This window comes from Solanum stenotomum, chromosome 8 (assembly GCF_019186545.1).
Source record: "Solanum stenotomum isolate F172 chromosome 8, ASM1918654v1, whole genome shotgun sequence".
Taxonomy (NCBI): domain Eukaryota; kingdom Viridiplantae; phylum Streptophyta; class Magnoliopsida; order Solanales; family Solanaceae; genus Solanum; species Solanum stenotomum.
The window spans coordinates 10141605-10152978 of NC_064289.1; positions in this window are offsets into that span (position 1 = coordinate 10141605).

Consider the following 11374-nt stretch of genomic DNA (forward strand, 5'->3'; position numbering starts at 1 on the left):
GTTTCTCCTTTATATTATATTAAGATTATGATATCATATCATGATTCCATATCATGATACCATATTGCATGGCCAAACAGCCCTTAAGAAACTTAGAAAGTTCTACATTTGTGGCAATTCATTTATTCCAAACATGTTTAAGATCAAATACAAGATTAAAAATATTTTTCATCTATTGTACATGCTAGTAGCATATAAACTATAAACATGTTGAAAGAAGTTTCAATATCATGTTGAAACACTCTCTCTCTCTCTCTCTCTCTCTCNTAATTAATAATATATATATATATATATATATATATATATATATTTATTTATTTATTTATTAGTGTAAAATCATATAATTCAAAATTTTCTCTTTACCTTTTAAACTTAATTCTTGCTCAATCCAATTCGAAAAAAATAAATTAAAACGAACAAAGGGTATAAAGTTTTGAACTTAGGTTTGTTTTTTGGTTTTCCAAACCTGCTGTTCAGAGCCTACATTGGAACATCGATTAAATTTGAATTGCGCATTGTAGAGCCCATTTTGGAGTGACGCTTCCAACAAGATTTTCTTCGTACCAAGCTACTCTCTCCATCCCATATTAGTTGATCACTTTTTATTTTGTACGGTACTAAAGAAATCATAAATAAAAAAATAATTTTATTAATTCACTCTTTATAAGCAAATCAACCAATGTAGTACATAGGGTCATGGACTTTGAAAATACGAGCTCCAGCATTTTCTCCGATCAGATCAGTCCATTGGTCTCCAGTGTTGCCAATAATTCTATATCCAGCTTTTATCAACCCCCTTCTCTTGCTCGATTTATACTTAACTGCTAATTGAAAGAACTAGAAAGAGTTAGAAGTGAAAATAGTCATTTTAGGAAAGCATGAAAAAAAATTTGAAAATTTGTTAAGTTATGTTAAGTTTGGGTTTTTGGTCAACTTCAAATGACTATAACTCCTAGATCAGGATGAGTTAGGTGTGCTTCCAGATACCGTAGGAAGGATCTTGGAATTATCTTTCCAACACCGCCAAGTTTGCGCGATTCCGAGTTCGTATGAGTGAGATATGCCCATTGGAAGTTGGATTGTTCGAATAAGGAAAGTGTAAACTGGATTTTGGAAGGGCATTTTAGTCTTGTCCTTACCCATTTATTTTAATTCGTTTTTAGGAGCTTATTTGGGGTCTAATCAGAATTAGACCAGTTTAGAAAAGTTAAAGTTCACGCTAGGGCTTGGAAAAAAGAGAAAAAAGGAGAAAGAAGAAGAAAAGTCAAGATTCGTCAAGAACGTTCAAGACTCGCTTGTGGATTTCGTCAAGGGGTGATCCTTACGAGGTATGTGAGACTTTCATAGAGTTAGGTTCGTTCACTCACGTGCCAATTATGTTTAGTTCAGCAAAATTCGTCCTAAAAAGGGTGGAAAGTTTGATGTTCTTGATATGTGTTCATGAATTTGTTTTCGTTCTTGAATTAGGCTGAATTGAAGGGTTCTTGAGATTATCGTGTAGAATTTAGAGTTGTTTTGAGTTAGGTTCTTAGGTACATTTACTGGGTATCTAAATCTAAAGAGAATTTGGGAAAAAGAACCGAGTTTAGGCGAATTGGGGCTGAAAAATGAAGAAGGAAAGAGTCGGGCAAATCTGGTGCCCTCGTCTGCCTCGCAGACCTACCCCCCAGTCTCGCAGAATTTTTCTTCGCGGAGTGGAGCGGTCACGGACCGTTCTGCCTCAAAAATTATTTCGCGACCAAATATTTAAATACATCTCCGCGTCGCGGACTAGTTCCCAGATAGTGATTTCTTGATCTTTTCTCATATTTATCTGTCACGATCCAGGGGTACCCCCTAGACGTAACATGGCGTACTTGACCCCAAAGGGGTCGCATACAAGCCCTTAGCAAAATCATAACATAAGATCATAGAAAATATGAGATAATTTACAACTTATTTTAAACATACAATCGAAAACACTTTCCATAAACAAATGAAAGTCTTTACTAACTCTTTGTCTCAAACCATCTATTAAAACTCTTGAATAAAAGACTTGGGACGCAACCCATATAAATGTCTAAACATAAGGAAAATGACATAAATGAAACATAAGGGGTTTGTCCTCGAAGCTATGAGGACTCACCAATTCTTCAACTCTTCTTGCACCTTAGCAACCTAGCCTCCAAAGCAACTCAATCTCCGAAACCGTACATTTGGTGAGAATTTAGGCAATATGCATTAGTATAAAATGTACCAAGTATGAAAGCTAGCACAATATCATAAGAGTATCTCAAAATGATTAGTCAACATAAGACATAAGTGTAAGAGATAATATCATAATCATAGCATAATCTCCAACATAAGCATCATATAATCATAAGCCAACATAAGACATAAGTAATGAGCATATGAGTTAAGTCACATTCATATATGCATAGTTTACTCTTAGTCATCTATACCATAATAGCACCATTCTCAAGTAACCTCAAAAGTATACAAGTGCAAAGCAAGAATAGCATCTCATAATACCAACCAAGCCAAGTATCCCTTTTTGATCATCTTAATCATAGTCTATATACATGGTCTAAGTCTTAAGCTTTTCTACTATAAGGGCACCATACTTCTAAGTGACTTCAAAGCACACTTGTGCAATGTATGAAAGACATCCCATACTACCATTCACACTAAGCATAACCTTGAAGTCATTTTAGTCATACTCACTCTACTTTGGTCTTACTATTGGCTTACTACATATAGACAAGAGAACTATCACCTTTAGTCAAACATATCATGGAAGGCCACTATAGCACAACTCTATCTTAAAATGCATCACTCATAAGAACTCTTTCTTGAATGACCCTAAGTCATACTTGTGCCATGCACAAATAGCATCTCATAATACTACTTATGCTAAGTATCACTTTTAGGTCCTCATACTCATACTTCTTGATTTGGAACCTAGTTTCTCTCTTTAACTTTAGAACACTATGAGGTACTCTCTTAAGCACATCTTAGTTCATTATTAGATTGAACCATATGATATACTACTTTTATCATGTCTAGGTTCATCATCTACATGAACCCTATAAGATACTACTTTAAGCATGTCTAAGTCCATTTATACTCTTGAACACTACAAGGTACTTCATTAAGTAAGTCTTAGTTCAATTATGTTTTAGAACACTATGAAATGTTTCTTCAAACATGTCTAAGTTCATTGGATATAGAGATTGCTACTAGAAACCTTAACTCAATTATGTGAAGGCTTCCATCTCATGAGACCTAACTTTGGGAAAACCCACACTTTACTACGTAAGAGTTCCCTCTTTATCTTGGATAGTCCTGATATCAACTAGGTGTGGTTCTCCTTTCTACTTGGATCCTGGACCCTACCTTGTGTGACACTCCATCTCATCTTCAATATCCATTTGGAACCAAGCATACACCCCAATGTTTACTTGTTAAGCCTTGCTTAACATTCATATCTCATAAAAGGATGTCCTTGACAACCAATCCATGTTCAAGTGATTCTAGCACTTCATACTTTCAAGCATTCATAAAGTAGATTAGGTGAGTATATGTCTTTCACCACAAATGCACCTATTAGACTTCTATTCATCACATTGACTCTACTCTCAAATCTCTAGTGATTCAACATTCATGACTACAAGCCTTACTCTCAAAGATTTACTTCATTCTAACCTTATTCATTTCTAGATTACAAGACATTCAAGCAATAAACTTCATCTTAAGCAATTCTCATCCCATTCTTTATTACTAGGTGATTCTTAGTCACAATTCATCATCCGGACTCAATTCCATCTTACAAGTCAAGACCCATCATATTCAATAAATTCTAGTTCAATTCATAATGATATGTTCGTAACCTTGAACAATTACTACTCTAGTCATTGATTTAAGAGAATCACTTTTGAACCTTCAATTTGACCTCTAATGGCATAAACCCACAAATATCATATTCATCAATTTAGACTAGGGTTTACCATATAAATCACATAAATTCATGAAATATCATAAACAAATCTAAATCAATCATAATTAGGTATTATCCACTAGATTGGAATCATACCCACATCCTACCCACAATGTAAGAAGAACGTCCCTAGTTAGAATTGGGGTTTTAATCTACAATTAGGGGATTACTAAGAGGGCTCTATGGGTGGAAGAACCCATATATGAAGATCTAAACATACCTTAATCAATTCCCTATCACAAGTCTTTAGCAATGGAACCTTTGTTCTTGACCTTAGCTTTTAACCCTAGCTTTTTCTTCAATTGAGGTCTTTCTTAGAGAGAGAAATATTTTAGAGAGGAGTGATTTGGGTTTTGATTTAGAATGACTTAGTTGGGGTGGTTAATGACTTAAAATAATATATATAGGTGTATAAAACACATATAAAATGACCCTCACTTAATAGCACTTAAAAAGGAATTTACCAAAAATCCCTCGACTAGGTAGCCTATTGCCAGGGGTCACGCCCACTTGGACGGACCGTCAAGGGTACCACGGCCTGTGGTGGTGCCTGTGGTCCCTTGATCAGTGACCCACCTCATCATAAAAAGCCTCCATGGGGCTATGGAAAGACCACGAGGCCTCCCACGATCCGTGGTCAAGCCAACGGGTAGTAGTGATGACCGTGGTCCCTTAGGTAGTAGCTAGACCTAAGGACCTTGGCTCCCACCAACCTAAGGAAACTTCACGGACCACTTCACGGTCCGTGGTCAAGACCACTGGCCGTGAAAGTGGTCGTGATCTTGAGGCAGAACTTGGCCAAGGTTGGGCAACCTTAGCCTTTGGCTAAGGCTTTGCTCCCTTGGCCTTGGGCCTTTGCCCTTGGAACCCTATGTCAATCCTTAGATGACTTTCTAAATTACGAGGCCTAAGACGTACCTTGATGCTCAACCACTAACCCCATCATTCTAAGCACGAAAAGTCTCATCTACGACTCTGTTCCTCATACATCAAACCTTAGAACCCTAGCTTAAGGCCCTAGTTTAGTCTACTAATTTTTGGGGTGTTACATTATCTATCTAAAATCATTCCTAAACATCATGAGATCCTTCTAATTACAAATCACAATCCTTGAACCCATAATTCAATTCAAGGAAAGTTGAGAGTCAAGTCAAGAGAAGTTTAGAGTCAAGTCAAGAGGTTAAGAGTTAAGTCAAGAGAAGTTCATAAGTATTTCAAAAGTCTTTCACAAACGTTTTAACTTTGTTTTAAGACTTAAGCTTTGAGTTGAGTAAAGAGTAGGAGTAAAGTTAATTTCTTCAAAGATTATACGGGAACTAAGGATTCCCAAGAGTTAAAAATATTTTCACATTTGAGCAAGAAGGGAAACACCGATTTCCAAGAAAAGCTTTTGAGCTAAGTTTTTGAGTAATTATCTCACACCAAAGACATAGTTTTGTTTTTAAAACTGTAATAACCCAGAAATCTAGGAGGAGAAACTAGAGCCTAATGAGTTTGTTTTGAGTTGTTGTGGGGTTTTAGAAGTGTAAAACAACTTCTCGAGCGTATGTTGAGGTGTTTAGGGGTTAGACATCAAGGTACGAACCCCCAAGGACCTACCAAGGGTCCTTGAAGAAAACCCTAAAGTCTAAACCCCAAGGCTGCCTAAGTTCCAAAATTTTGCCCAAAAAGTGTGACCCACGGAGGGGACCTACACCCTGTAAGGTGGTCCACGCTCTGTGGGGATGGTTCGTGGGTCAAAGGGCAACTAAAGAAGCTGCAAGTCCAACCTACGCCCCACCAGTATGGGATGTGAGCTGACCTACTCCCCGTAGGTTGTGGCCGTAAGTCATCACTGCACTTATTGTCCAAGACTCAGCCAAATCAAAGGTCATTTAAGTAATTCATTTTTAAATTGGTTTTAAGTAGGGGTTATTTAATATAGTATTTATACATATATATAAAGTATTTTAAGTCATTAAAACACCCTAATTAATTCATTATAACCCAAGACCCCAAATCCAATCCCAATTACTCTTCCCTCCCAAAATCTTCTCTCTAGAACTCCATCGAAGAACAAAAAGAAGGTCAAGTCTAGGGGGTCAAATGAGCAGCCTTTCTTCTTCAAATTTCGTGAGGAAATCTACATGAGGTATGGTAGTTTTCATCCTTGGGTAGCTATCACCCAAGGAGCCCCTTCTGAAGCTTTTATCTCAAATCTAGAAAACCAAATTAACTAGGGTGTCAACTCAACCCCATTGATTTCTTTCAAATTTTCTTTTAAAGGTTTAATTATGTTTGTTTATGAAGGTATTAGGGATTTTATATGATTTTAACTTGAATCTCTCAAGAATCCATGAGTTTTCCCAACCCTAACTATGATTCTTCTTTACACTATGAATGTTGTTGAAGGTTGATCCAATTGATTAAATATGAGTTGATTATGATGTAATTACATGATTTAAGTATGAATCTACATGTATTCTTGATTAACCTAAGATTATAGGGTGAAATTGATATAGCCTAGGTTATGTCATGAAAGAGGCAAATTGAGGGTTTAGATGTGACCTTCTAAAATTGATGAACTTCTTGATGAATTGTCTTAGATTAGATCACCTAAACATGAATTGCTTATAAGTGAATCTTGTAGACATTAATGAACTTGATTAGGGCTTATATGGTGGATCATAGTTGAGTAGTATTGAGATTGACTCTATATGATACTAAATGACTACAATTGATCAATAATGAAACATGTAGTTAGCTTACCTTGAGAATTAGGTTTACATAATAACCATGTGAGGTAATGCTTGAGAGTAAAGCTTGTAATATGAAAATAACTTCTAGGGCCCTAAGGGTAATAGCTAGCATGAATGAGCTATGAATGTTAAGGCTTTAAGAATGAAGCTATCATGCATGTTGAATTGTATAAGGTACTATTATGTAAGGACTTTACCCACATGACCTACAATATGAGTATATGAGCTTATACATGCAATTAATAAACTATTTGAGTTATGATTATGTACATGTCCATTATGATGAATGTTAGATGTGTTGATTTACATGGTCTATATCCTTGAATGCAATATATGTGAACTATGCATGATTATGATATTATGTACATGCTTATGAACACTTTGAGAGGGAAGTGTCTGTGATGATAATGTTGTTGTTGTGTCATTGCAAGGACAATCACACACACACACACCCTGCATAAACTTGATTATGATGTATCAATGGTGTTAATTGAAAGTATAGTTCTCATATGCACCCTTACATATTGTTATGCATGAAATGTACATGACCATGATGATCCTATTGTGTTGATTGAAAGTTCATTCTCATGAAAACACATAATATTGGTGTGAAAGGTTTACTCACATACTAATGATGATTCTAAGGTTGAAAGTTCATTCTCACATACTTGAATCTATGAGCTATTATATGAGTTGGATTGAACGAAGGGTGAAATACTCATTCAAACATGTAAATCCAATTCAAAGACTAAAACAAGTGATTTTGGGAAATAATGTTTAGCACCGAGTGGATATGGAAAGTGAGGTAGAGGCCCTCCGTCAATACAAGATGTCGGGTTCTCTAAATTATTCTCATGAGATAGAAGCTCATTCGCCAATACAATATATCAGGTTCTAGAAGCAATCTCCTTATCCCGTAACTATGTGCCCATATAGGTATTTATCTAGTGAATCCACCTAAAAGCTAATACATTTAGTTCTACCTTAGGCAAGTAGGACACCTTTTTCGGTGTGGGGTTACACGACACCGGATTCCATGTAGCTCACATGGTCTATGTCGGTTAAGGCTATATTCCCTCCATGTGAGTTATGTGTTATGGTTCTTTAAAATGGATACTTAGTATGACTGGTAATATGGGATGTCGTTCATACATGGCACAAGTAGACCTTGAAAGTAGCCATGGTGTGTTTCTCTTATTTTTATAAACTATGAACATGAAACATAAACTATGACTAATGACTCTTTAAGAAGATCTACTTAGTATGAGTGAGGGTATGAGACTTCACCCATACATGACACAGGTAGACTTTGAGAGTAGTCATGGTGTGGTTCCATTACATTATGATGATTTATGTATTAATGCATGCTCAATTTGGATTGTTGTTATGATTGACTTTCCTTGACATGAGCTAATGAATATGCATGTTTCTTTGTCTATGAGTATTAAATATGGATGAGACTAATGCATGATAAGTATGAGCACGATGACCTAAAGGTAGTACTTAGTGTAGATAAGGTTATGTGATCTTATCTATGCATGACACAAGTATAACATAGGGTCACTTATGTGATGGCTCTATTATGATGAGGTGGTCTTAGTATTTGACTATGTATGTACAATATGCCTTATGAATGTTGATGTTTGCATTATGCCTATGATTGGAGACTATGTTTAAGACTATGTTGATGTACTTATTCTATGATGAACTATTTATTGTCTTATGAGTATGTTCTCCAACTATTTTCCAAAGAGGATGTTTCAAATTGGCATAGGCATGGTTTCCAACCAAAATGTCCTTTTAGCATGTTTTCAATAATTTTATGCATGGCTACCATACTTAGTGCATTTTTGTACTAACCCATATTTTTATATTTTATATAAGTGTAGGGTTTGGCTTTTGAAGGTGGTCTTCTATTGATTCAAGCCTGGGATAGGTAATCCTCCTTGCTATTTGGTGAGTCCTCAAAGATTCGAGGACGAGTATCTTTACTTAGTAATTTCTTTTAGTACTTCATTTAAGAACTATTGTAAGGGTTGTGTCCCTAAGTTTTAGACTTCGATTATATCTAGATAGCTAAAAGAGACAAAGGTCTAGTCTTCCATTCTCTTTTATGAATGACTTCGATTGTAAAGGAAATTTTTAATTCTACATTATTTTATGAATTTTATGTTTATGATATGCTAAGGGCTTGTATGCGACCCCTTTGGGGTCAAGTACATCGTGTTACGTCAAGAAGGTACCCCTGGATCGTGACAAAAACATATGAGCTGAGTATATTTTGGGAGTAGTATTTAGCACCGATATGGGGACGCGAGTTCATAATAACTCAAGTCTCCATAAACCAGGTAGCCATCATGGGTAGAAAATAATCATACTTTTTAGATAATTCCTTAGTACTTTTTAGCATAGACTAGTGGATCCACTTAGTTAAGGCGTTTTATATGACGAAAAAGTATATGACAATTCTGGCAGCGTGGGCAAGACGTTATATCATCACTTAGGCTCATAGTGGTGGTTGTCGGTTAGAGAAACTCCCACAGTATTATATTACTTTATTATATGAGTAAGTTGAGTTGTTATCGCATTTCTTTAACAAACTGAGTTGATTTCTATTGTTTTAAAAGCTTTCCATATATTGCATGTGTTGTTGCTTTATATTGAGTTAAGTTATTCATTAGTTGAGTAAAGCCAAGGTAAGTGCTTCTTTTAGATTCCTTTCAAGCTTATGTTATGTTTAGTATTCCCCTCACATACTCATACATTCAATGTACTGATGCCATTTAGCCTGCTTCTTTTAATGATGCAGACACAGGTAACCAGGATCATCATCCAGCGCCTCGTTGATCCAGTTGAGCACTTAGAGTCAGTTGGTGAGCCTCCTTGCTATCCGGAGGACTCCTCTTTATCATTTGTTTTAGTATTTAATTTATTAGGATGTCGTGGGTCTTGTTCTAACATCCCTCTTTATTTTAAAGGCTTCATAGACAGTCAAACAGTTAGTTATGAGTCCTTTAACTTTGTATTTGAGATGTTTTGCTATGAGACCTGAATAGCCTTATTGGCTAGTTTGAAGATTTCCTTTAAAGACATTTTAAGTATTTCATAAGTTCCTTATTGAGGTATTTCTGATGTTTAAGTCTTCCGCTGAGTAAGTAAGTCAGGCCAAGGGTTCACTTGAGGCCAACAATAGTTCTTGAGTGCAGTCTCGCCCAGGGTGTATGCTCGGGGAGTGACATATACAGATTTTTATTTTAAATACAAATAATACACATATACATATATGACTGAAAATCACAACAAAAAAATATATATACAAAATACAATTACATATACATATACATATTTTTATGTATATGTATACTGAAATATACAAATACATATTTTCATGTATATGTATACCGAAATATACAGATTAATAGCGCAATTATACAATCTATACATGTATCATATAAATATGATTTTTATGTTTGCTAAACCTAAAATTTACTCTATTATCATTATATTTGGCCCAATAAATGTAAAGCCCATAACTAATATTTGATGAAGAATAGTTTCATCTGGCAAATTGAGTACTAGATAAACGTACCAAATTAAGTTACAACTTCTATAAATTAATTATTCCTCACCCATTAGGGTTATACCATATTCTTCACATATCTTTTGTTGTTGACGGCTGTGGTAAAGCAATGTCAGAACCAGAAGAACTAACGTTTCCGATCTTGTCTCCGATAAAATCTCATGCTTTAGGTATGTTTTCTAATATTTGATGAAGAATAGTTTCATCTGGTAAATTGAGTACTAGATAAACGTACCAAATTAAGTTACAGCTTCTATAAATTAATTATTCCTTGCCCATTAGGGTTATACCATATTTTTCACATATCTTTCGTTGTTGACGGCTATGGTAAAGCAATGTCAAAATCAGAAGAACTAACGTTTCCGATTTTGTCTCCGATAAAATCTCATGCTTTAGGTATGCTTTTGTAATGTTTCTATGTAAGATTTATTGTATTCAAAATTCTGACATACATAAAGTTAAGTATAAATGATTTCTTAATTTGACAAAATTTATGAACAATTAAATAACAACGATCAACTGGTCAACATGGGTTGTGGTGCACTGGTGAGAGTGATTTACCCTTAATCAGAGGTCTCGAGTTTGAGCCCTGGATATGGAGAAAATTATGTTAGGAGTGCCACCCCTGAATGGGGCCTGCAGTGCGCGATTCGGATTTAGTCGGAACTCCAATGTGGGCTCTGGACACCGAGTGGGAAACCAAAAAAAAAAACATATATCAAATGAAGATAGTATTAACAAGCTATGACTGACTGAGAAAACTCATGAACAATCGGATAATCAAGGCGAAATTAGTCAATTTAATAAGCATAATAAATAATTTAACAACATAGATACAATGACAATGATAATAAAAACAAGCAAAATTTATCTATTGGAAATAGAGTCAAAGCTATATTAGCAAAACTTTCTAAAATCGGAATAATAGGCTCTCCGTTCTAATGTATGTGATACCATTTGATTAGTCGTAGCATTTAAGAAATAAGAGAAACTTAGGTTTTCCAAATTGCTTTTGTTAAAATAACTTTAGTACTTAGATTTTGTTGATTTTTTGCTTAAGTAGGTCCCATTAGTAAGGAT